The sequence below is a fragment of the Drosophila arizonae genome, chromosome 5 (assembly GCF_054131065.1).
Source record: "Drosophila arizonae isolate 15081-1271.41 chromosome 5, UAZ_ARI_1.0, whole genome shotgun sequence".
Lineage (NCBI taxonomy): Eukaryota > Metazoa > Arthropoda > Insecta > Diptera > Drosophilidae > Drosophila > Drosophila arizonae.
This window is the reverse complement of record NC_142925.1, coordinates 3,734,468-3,744,894: the sequence shown is the minus strand read 5'-3', so window position 1 is coordinate 3,744,894 and position 10,427 is coordinate 3,734,468. Positions and strand designations below refer to the sequence as shown.

General features: G+C 39.2%; 1 long non-coding RNA gene across 1 annotated transcript; it reads left to right on the top strand.

Annotated features, from left to right (window-relative positions):
* The first annotated feature begins 30 nt into the window (after positions 1–30).
* LOC149268377 (uncharacterized) lies at positions 31–10,053 on the top strand. Its single transcript, XR_016270206.1, has 2 exons — positions 31–187; positions 9,457–10,053. It is a non-coding gene; the product is annotated as an uncharacterized LOC149268377 (long non-coding RNA).
* Positions 10,054–10,427: the final 374 nt, after the last annotated feature.

Genomic DNA, 10,427 nt, shown 5'->3' with positions numbered 1-10,427 from the left:
AATCAAATCCCAAAACAAAACTTTCTACAATTTGCGCGCGCGTGTTTTCGCCTTCGCCGCAGTTTTAGTTTCGGCTTTTATTTCGAATAGGCAGCGGCAGCTACGGCGACGACGAAAATTCCAATACGACAACAACACTCACACATACGCATATTCGTAAACACAAACGCAAACGCACTTGTCACGTGTACGTGTGTTTACAAAATTTTCACACACACACCAAAGCTGTGTATAGTAGTAGCACGAACATGAATTTATTTTTCGTTACATTTCGCCGCGCTCGCCGCGCAATCAAAAGCAAAGTGAAATTTTTCTTATTAGAAATGTACACACCGTAGTTTTTCCAAGCGTTTGCCAAACTACGTCGCAATTTGTTTACAATGTGGCAATGCGTGATTTCACGTATTTGGTTTACCGGCTTCACGAGCTTCACTGGGATTGAAATCAATTTAACTCATAAGCATATAAATCGATTCAAACCAAATGATGAACTCTTCTTCTTCTGCTTACATTATAGCACTTGCCGACTCACACACACAGCCTGGGCGCTCTGTGTTTGTGTGCGCTTCTTTCACTTCAGCTGCTGCTACTCTTATCGATTTCTCATACACGTTTTTATTATCACGAACAGCGGTTGAGATTTAAAATGCTCTCTCTCTCTCCCTGTCTCTCACACTCGCACACTGAATCGCTCTTTCACTGTCTCTCTTGTGCGCTGACAGCGTTAAAAATTTACTTTACTCCGTCCGCAAAGTGCACGGCACGAAAACTGTTCAAAGACTGATTCTGATTAGACCTGCCAACGACTTCGGCACTGCGCTGTCTGCCATGCGTTCGTCGCGTCGGCGCATGAGAGCTCGTCGTGAGAGCGAGAGCTCGAGCGCAAGCGAGACAAAGAGACGCTCTGTTGCCGTTTCGCGCCATTGCTGTACCGCCCACCCTGCGGCTGTTGTGAGGCTTGATTGGCTGCCACTACAACGTTCGGCTGTTCGGCAACGTCACGAACGCTTCGTGTCGCTGCTCGTATATGCTTTGTGTATGTTGCGACGCCTTTACCTTTTTGGGGTGGCTGTGCGTTGCGTACCTGCCTGTCTGTATGTGTGTGCGTGCGTGTGTGGGTGCCTTTTTTAATTGAATTCAACTGTCAAATGAGAGATTAACGCGTCTGCATTGACGCTAGCGTCGGCAGCGACGTCGCCGTCGTCGTCAATCGTGCCAGCTACGTATTGGCCTTGGCGTTTATAATTATCGTGAATTCGCCTCTGTCTCTGCCTCTGCCGCTGCCTCCGTCGCTGCTTGAGCTTCGCTGTTGTTGTTGTTATGCTCCGTGCGTTGGGCATTTTGTATAAAATATGAATATGTGGGGCCATATGCAAAAGGTATCATTCTCTGCTTGCGTGTGTGTAAATGTATATGTGCTCATGCGTGCGTGTGTGCATGTGTGTATCTGAATCTTTGTATCTGCATCTCTGTGACAGACACCCACTTGACATATGAAGCCTACTTGATCTCGCTTTCCGTTTTGACAGCCGCCCAGAGGAAAAGCCATTGTGAACTTTATTGAATTTGAAAACGTTCAAATTTGCATTTCAAAGGCTTAAGGCAAGACAAAAAAAAAACAACAACAAAAAAAAAACGAAACGTTGACAGCGACAAGTGGCAAATCGCATGTCCTTGAGCACATATTTCTCGCACGTCTTCGCGTTGATTTCAAGGCTCGCTACACATTGATATGCATGGCAATAGCTGGATAAATCGTCCTTAGACATTCAGTTTGATAAATGATGCAGATAAGCGTTCACTTGCGACACGACGGTGCTGCTTATATCAGTGATGCTCGTACAATTGTACAATAAGTACAGTTTATCCTGCGACATGTGAGCCCTAAAGGGAGACTGACATTATCTAATTTAAATTTCTGGGACTTTAGTTTACTTTGTATAGAGCCACTCCTATTGGTAAAAGAAACTTGATTTCTGCCATTGTAGGAGTTGCGGGAAAAGTCAACAGTAATCATTGTACATTGTTAATGTAGTTATACATAAATTTTTAAAAATACATAATAGGTAAATTTGTGAATGGATTTCTACTCAGTAACTTATCGCTACACCATTTGTAGGATCCCACAGTTTTTACTTTGATATATTCCTTACATAGCATGTGCGGCGCTGTCTGTCCATGTATCTCATTCACTATCTCTCTCTGTCTCACTTTCTGTCTCTCTCTCTCTCTGTCTCTATCCATGTGTCTTATTCGATTCTTCTCTCGCTGTTGATCTCTCCCTCTCTCTCTCTCTCTCACACACTCACTTAATATCGCTCTGTCTCTCGCTCTCTCTCCCTCTATCTCTCTCTGTTTCTCACAGACAGTCTCACTCTCTCTTTCTCTCTCTCTCTCTCTCTCTCTCTCTTCCTCTCTCCTTCTATCTTCCTCCATGTCTCTCGCCTCTTTCGCACTTCCTTCTATCTTCTCTCACTCTAACTCTGTGGCTATCTTTTGCTCTATCAGCCTATCGGCTCTATAATGAAAATATGGATTATTTTGCCCAATTCTATATGCATATTTTCTTGATTCTACATTAAATTGCATTAACAATAACAGGAAAATGCTTACTATTGTATTCGAATGGAATGTTCTTCTCAAACAACGGAGTAGATCGTGAGTTACTTAACTATACCCTAAATAACTATGCATATCTTATAGATGCTTATGATGCATCGCAACCAATCCCCGGCCATAAATGACTTTCCACTAACTTCCCTTCTATGGTCAGTGGGTGCTTGGGGTTAGCTTAACGTGCACCTTGTTCCATTTCCGGTTGCACATAATTCATGGCATCTCCTTTGGAATGGAGTTAACCGAAAACCACTGCAAATGCAGCATGCTAAAGTAATTATAAGCGACCCGCTCCACTCGAGGTTCAAATGCCAACAGCAGCCATAGATACATATGTGAGTGTATGCAGTGTGTGTGTGTGTGTCCTTGCGACCCAACTGTAAATGAATCCTCCTGGCAAAACGAATATTTAATGTGCGTGCGTGTGTGTGTGGGTGTCTCTCTGCGTGTGCGTGTGGCAACCGCCTGTGGTTTTGTCTGTGCGGTTGCATATTACATTTCGAGAAGCTGCAGGATATTTGCAGAGCTCGGCAAACACTCTGCTGCAGATACTCCTGTTTGGGCGTAGATACATTTGGTAATCGTCGGACTTCCAAGTATATTAATTTCCATTTCATATTTGTTTGTGTTAATTCACTGTCATTTGTTTCTATAAGATATCAGATTTAAGTATGCATAGCATAGATACATTTGAAATTGTTTATGGATTGAAAGACTCTTCGGGTCGATTTCAAAGAGAGTATATTAATCATTTTGTTGTTTCATATACATTTGATGTAAATTGGAATAAATTGTTAAATAATTAACGATTATAGATCTAAATGACAAACGTATCGTAAACAGCCTTCCAAAATATTTCAGCTACCGTACAACCGTAGCGATACTTTTCCTTGGTTATAGATACATTTCAAATATTGTGCTCGGCTTTTTTCCCGAGCTTTTTGTGTTCGTTACATACTTTTTATACTATTTAAACATAGAACGCAATTAAATATACTTTTTATAGAAGGTAAATACAATTTATATCATTTATGGCAAGTTCCGCCAGCCAAAGTACCAAAGCCAGCCGAGCAACGTATAATATAATATGATAATGCAATTTAGCATTTACTTAAGACTTAAAATTATCGTATATACAAATATTAAAGAGATATTTCATATGCCTATAAGATGATGTTTCTATTTTGCACACATTTATAGCTCAAAGTCTTAGATATCCCTACTATTGTATTTAATAAATATACTTTATATAGTTATTTTACATACACGGCTAATTGAGCCTATCGTGGCCAGGAATCTAGGAAGATTATATTCAGTGTTAATCGAGATCCCATTAATTCAAGTTCTTTTTATTACCTTGCATTCCATTTAGCAGTACTAAACATCTGTAGATACATTTATTAGTATGTAGAAACGCCTCAAATAAGGTTTAGCTATATAGATCGGGCAATACGATTCCATTTCGTTTCTCGCACTCAAATGAATAACTGTCCTCTATATGCTATATGCTATATATGCTTAGATTGTATTCTGTACCTTTCTTCATATATTAGAGCTCCATTTATAGCCAAGATTCTTAAACGCATATTTTTATTAATTCAACTACGTTGCTGCTTCACTATGTTCCATTACCTCCAATTCCGTTTCATATCAGCTTTACTGGCAATGTTTCTTTACTTTGTTAGTTTTACTTAAATTCCGTTTAATATGAATTTTAGTAAATAAATAAATAAATAAATTTTTTCTAGAGATAAGTAGCTTTACTTGCTTGGATTTCCTCTGCCAAATTTCATTTCCATTCTGTTTCACTTTATTTTCTTTAATTTGATCAGCTATATATTTAATAATATATTAATATATACTTTGTCTTTATCAATTTCTAAACCCATTTGTTTTATTTTCAAATGTAATCAAATGTTTAGCTTTGCTTCAAATGAGTTTCATTGTTATACGTTTCGCTTCATTTCCCCTTATTTCTGTACTTCCAATGAAAGCTTCACTTCAATCAGATTCCATTTCCAGTCCATTTCATTTCCTGTGTGTATTGCACCCACTCTCCTTTCCCTGATTCCTCTGCTTCTTCTTCAGCTGCCACAACAAACTGTTAAATATGAAATAAATTTTGACAGGTGCGCTCATTACAGCGCCTTTATGGCAATTAATGTCCCCACTCTCTCAATCTCAGACTCCCTTTTTCTCTCTCACACTCACTCTCTCTCTCTCTCTCTGTTTCTCCCGCTACTTTCGTTCACGGTCTTGCCACAATTAGGTGGAATGTACTTTCAAAGTGACATTTATCAAAAGGGCGCATAATTTATTAGGCACAAAGTACGCGCACACAAAACGACCAGGATAGACGCAACGAAAAGAACGAGACAGAATGTGCACAGAAAAAAAAAAAAAAAACAAAGAAAAATGCAATAAAATGAAAAAATCCAACTGAAATGAGTAAAATTAAGGGTATAAACGGGCGAGTAAACAAGCAAGATTTGCGAGCTAGCGTAAAATCTGTGAAGTATCTTTTCATACAATATATTAACCCTCAAAAAACGCATGTGTATGCATGTGTGTGTGTGTGTATGTGTAAGTGTATAGTGGAATACGTAATGAGCACTTGCGGTACACGTAAACGTAAATGTCTAAAGCTGAATGCCAGCTACACTGCGAATACCAACAACTACAGCAGCAACAACAACAAGCATCAGCCGACGGCTGCTCGCTCACTCACCACTGCCAGCCACACAAACACGTACACACACACACAGACACAGGCATACACATACCCACTAGCAAGTGCTACGCTTTCTTGCTGCTGCTGCTGCTATTGCTATTGCTTTTGACTCGTCGTTCATCGTTCCCATTTAATGTTGCGCACACACACACTTACATATATATATAGAAACATACACACAGCCCAGTGTTCAATTTAGTCAGCACCCGGTTGCGCACATGTAAAGCTTGCTAGTAAATTTCCTAGTGGGCGCTCGCTAGCTCTCCGTACAAAATTTTGCTGCTGACGTTGACAGCGAACAAGCAGCAACAGCAGCAGCAAAGCAAGTTTCACGTTGTGCGCGCAAACATGGCGATGGCGTTGCCTTTGCCTTTGCTTTGCATTTGCTTTTGTGCTGCATTTATTGTGTGTCCGTGTGTCAGAGTGTGTGTGTGTGCGTGTGTGTGCGTGTGTGTTTACTTTTAAATTGCAAACAGGCCGTTCGACTGCTGAGAGACGCGTCGTCCAGCCCCAGCAGCAGCGATAAGGCAATGCAGGCCGCCACCACCATTTGGCCGGCAGCGACGCTGACGCTGGCCGCGACTGCGGCATATTTACATTTTGATTGGGAAACTGTTTGGAGGCGCATTTTGATGCCGCATTCGTGGGTGTAGTTTATTGTTGCTGCTGTTACCGCTGCTCTGCCACTGCTGTTGGCTGTTGTTGTTGTCGTGTTCTTGTTCTGCTGCTTGATTTGCCTTTTTCGTTTCATGTCGCTTGCTCACACGCACGCACGCACACCTATGCGCATACATATGTGTGTGTCTAGCTGTGCAGCTTTTTGTGTTGTTGTTGCTTTGACGCTTTGTCCAATTATAATTTGTTTCGATTTATCACACAGCAACAACAACAACAGCAACAACAATATATGATTAATTGTACAGACCTTCAGCTCTCACTCTAATCTCTTAACAATCGCTAGACTATTTGTCATCTAACGCTTAGATATCCGCCTGTCCAAGAATTTTGCTTATTTTTCGTGCATATTTTTCGCCTAATTGAAATACCTTAGCAAATTTTATTTGAAATTATTACGTAATTATTACGTAATGCCTGCCGCTGTGACCTGTGGGATTTGTCACCGTCCCAAATTCAATTCCTGGCCTCTTCTCCGTTTACTTAGCTCCTTTTACTTGAAATTAGGCCCACTAATTAGCTTATAAATGTTGCGCTGCGTCGCAGTCGACGCCAATGGCGAGGGTTGCGGCTGGAAAAATTTCGAAAATTGCCAAAAACTCTTAGGTGGGTGGAAAATGAGCGACTCTTTAGCTGGCAGCAGGCATGACACGCCCCGCCACCCTCTGTACAATTTTTGCGCAATTTAAGAGATTAAATTGTTGCCACATTGTTGCTGGAGGATGCTGCCACATTGCCGTTGCTGCTGTCGCTTCATCTGTAACTTTTCAAATTCCATTTCCAATTAAAGTGAATATTTAAATTGTTTTGATTTGCGCAGAGGCAAGATTTTCAGCACTTGCCACAGGAATTTGCATAATCGAATCAAAGAAGTCAAGAGTGAGCGATGGAGGATGACTGAAAGTGAGAGAGGGAGGGGGAGAGAGGGTGGAGCGGAAAGGACGGCATACTCTTATACATGTATCATATAACACATAATCTGTTTGACTTTGACTAAATATGAAAATGGGTGTGGCTATATAGATTATATTATATTTTCTGTTTGATATCGCTATTGAGAAGAGCTCACCACGATAAGAGCTTTATTTTTATAGAAAAAGCCAAAAGACATATGTGGATAACTGTTATGTGTATATTCAAAGTCAAATACTGAGCTTTAATGTATGCACAGTGAAATCTTTAATAGCGTTTATTGACGATGCAATCGAAAATCCCCGGCGGAGGAACGAAAATGGCCGCTTAATGGAACTGTTCTTTAACAGACATCACAATATCCATGCATTCATATATTCCTACATGTATACATCCATAAAAACATACATCCATACATCTAATACATACCCTAATACAAATAACAGAAGTTGCAATTAATAAACAGTTGCTTGCATACATATCATTTCAAACTTCTTTCCTAAGATTTTTGGTCTGAATAAACTAGAAGTGATCTATAATAACGAAAAAACAACACATTTTAAGGGAACTAACTCCCTTCACGGTCTGCACGGCATATTAGTACATGAAACATATGTACATGAAAGATATAAAATCTTAAGAAGATTGGATATATATACATATGTAGCTTATAATTTTAAGCTAGATTTCTCCAAATGATTTGGGCAGTTGGGCAGTTAGACTGAGCAAAGGTTCTTCTTCCAATAGCATAAATGTACTTCAATAGACTCAAGACGAGTACTAGAACAACGATAGATTACTCTCATAAAACAACCGTAGTCTTTAATACACTTTCCAGTTTATTAATTTTGAAATTCATTCATTCGTTTCATTTTGATATGTAATAAATAAATAGCCGCATAGAATAACTTTACAAAATTCTTAAAGAAATTCTAACTCCTAAAAAATGCTATATCAAAACTCAATTAAAATGCCATACGAGAGTTATTCCTAAAATTTCCGTTGTAAATCTTATCAAGTCTGAATTACACTCAAAATAAGTATGACAGATACGTTTTTATTCGACTATTTCTGTCTAGCTCTAAGAGTCTAAGCTCAGACACTCCATGACAACTTTTTCATTTCAGACATCCGCAATCTTCATCTAATTGGATGCCTATCGATCACGCCTACATGAGATCATTCCAAAAACTAAAACCAAAACAAAAATGCGCACACCTTCATAAAGTGGTTTGACGGGAAATTTTTAGCAAAGTAGCGATAGATATACATATATGTATGTATATAGGTATACAAGGCAAATAAATATGTAAATATATATATATAGAATGATATATGAAGGTATGCTTTTTGCGTAAATACCCAAGAGGTCAATTTCAATTTGACGATTCAGAGATAAAATTCGAAGTTAAGTATTTAATAAACTTAGCCTGTCAGAGCGTCCGCGATAAGCGGTATATAATATCAATTAGTATAGGAATACTAAAGCATATAGGATCAACTGTTGAGTAAAAGGCTTGATCTGTAACAATATATTCAACAATGAAGACTTAAATTCCACATTGGTTTCTTATAGCTTATTACCCTGGTATTTGAACTCTCTAGAATATACATTATTTCAGCTTCCCTCAAGTCTTGTCTTAGTTCTTTCCTTTAGAGTAGATTCGATATACTTATCTAATATCCTGACTATATCTTCGAAATCAACTCTAATATTCATTTAATGGCTATGTGTGTGTAAGAGACACAGATACCCTGACGTCGCATCTAAGAGGCTTATCCCAATTAAGTTGTAGGCAGAAGGATGCCAACGGAAATGCTGCGTCATGGCGGAAACCCCTTTTCAAAGGCACCACAAAAAAAAAAAAAAAAAAAAAAAAAAAAAATGGAGTCAAAAGAAAATCTACTTTCCTTGATGTCTTTATAGCTAGAGCTCTTTAAGTGCTTTAAAAAAAAAACAATATATTAGATATCTACGGATATGAAGCTAATGAAAACTTGTATGTATTTAATAAGAGGTTGGGTAGAGTCATGGAAAAACGGATTCTCAGAGAAATGGAATATGGATAATGTTTGCTTATGAATATCTAATAGTAGAGGAAGTAATAAGGGAATGAAATATGAGGAGTGCATTCTTTCCAATTGAGAATTTAAGGAACCAGCAAAAGAAGTAACTTGAAGGATTGCATATTGAAAACCAGTTGAAAGTTTTCAGTTGAACTTTTTCTAACTAAATCAAAACCTCTAGAAGCTGTAGGAGTTTTTCATTCATAAACATAACAAAATCATAAAAATATCTTAGGAATACGTCGAAAAGAAGCAGATATTTTAGTAGTTTTAAAATATTCTATCATGTATATGGGAATTTTTATTTTAAAAATATATATAATGTAATACACATTCCACTACGCAAATAATCAAAATACTCAAATATGATCTCTAGATCTCCTAAATTCCTGCCTTCCATGCTTAATTTAACTTAGTTTAAATCATTTATATTCCCTATTTCATGCAATGCACAGCGCCACCAAAAGCATAAGCTTATGCTTTTCTCTAAGAAGGGAGGCGCCCGCCACCGTGCTCATCAACGGTACCGCCCTGGAAAAAGCCCGCACGGTGAAGTATCTGGGGATCACTTTGGACAGTCGGCTTACCTTCAAGCCCCACATTCTAGCGATTGCTGGCACTTGTCGCGCCCGCCTCAAACAAATGTCTTGGCTGCTACACAGCAAAAGCAAGCTGTCGTTAGCAAATAAGCGCAAGATAATAACGCACATTATCACGCCAATCTAGAGGTACGGTGTGCAAGTTTGGGGAGTCGCCGCCAAGAGCAACCGGCAAAAGATCCAGATAGTACAGAATCAGGCCCTGCGCCAAATCACTGGATGCCCCTGGTTCGTACGAAACTCCTGCCTGCATAAGGACCTCAACGTGGACTCAGTGGAAGAGCAAATCTCTTTCCACTCGAGTCGTTACAATGACCGCCTTAAGGCCCACGCCAACCGGCTGGCAAGAAAGCTGCCAAACTCGAGGCCCATTTGCCGTTTGAAACGACGTCACTTCCAAAACCTTATCGCCACCAGTAGTTAACTTACTCAATAATATATGTTTAATGTAAACCTGTGATTGTATAACTTGATTCAAGGGAGATAATAGGGCAAACAGATGCTCTGGCGCTTCCTCAATAAAAAATTAATAATAAAAAAAAAATGCAATGCAAGTTAAGTGATAAAATTTCCATTGGAATTGAACTTTGAGCTGACCTTTTGCGGGCTTTAGTTCGAGTTAACGCATACTTTTTGCATTGACTGTCGAGAGTTTTGTCCGCAGTCGGATTTCCTTTCACATCTACTTTAGTTGTTCTCCATCTCCTGCCTCTTCTCCTTCTCCATCTACTACTCTTTTGGCGCGCTAAGCATCAAATTGGCGTGAACATAAAAAAAGTTGTACGCGACTTAGGCGAACTTTTGCACAAGTTCTCTCCCGCTCACAC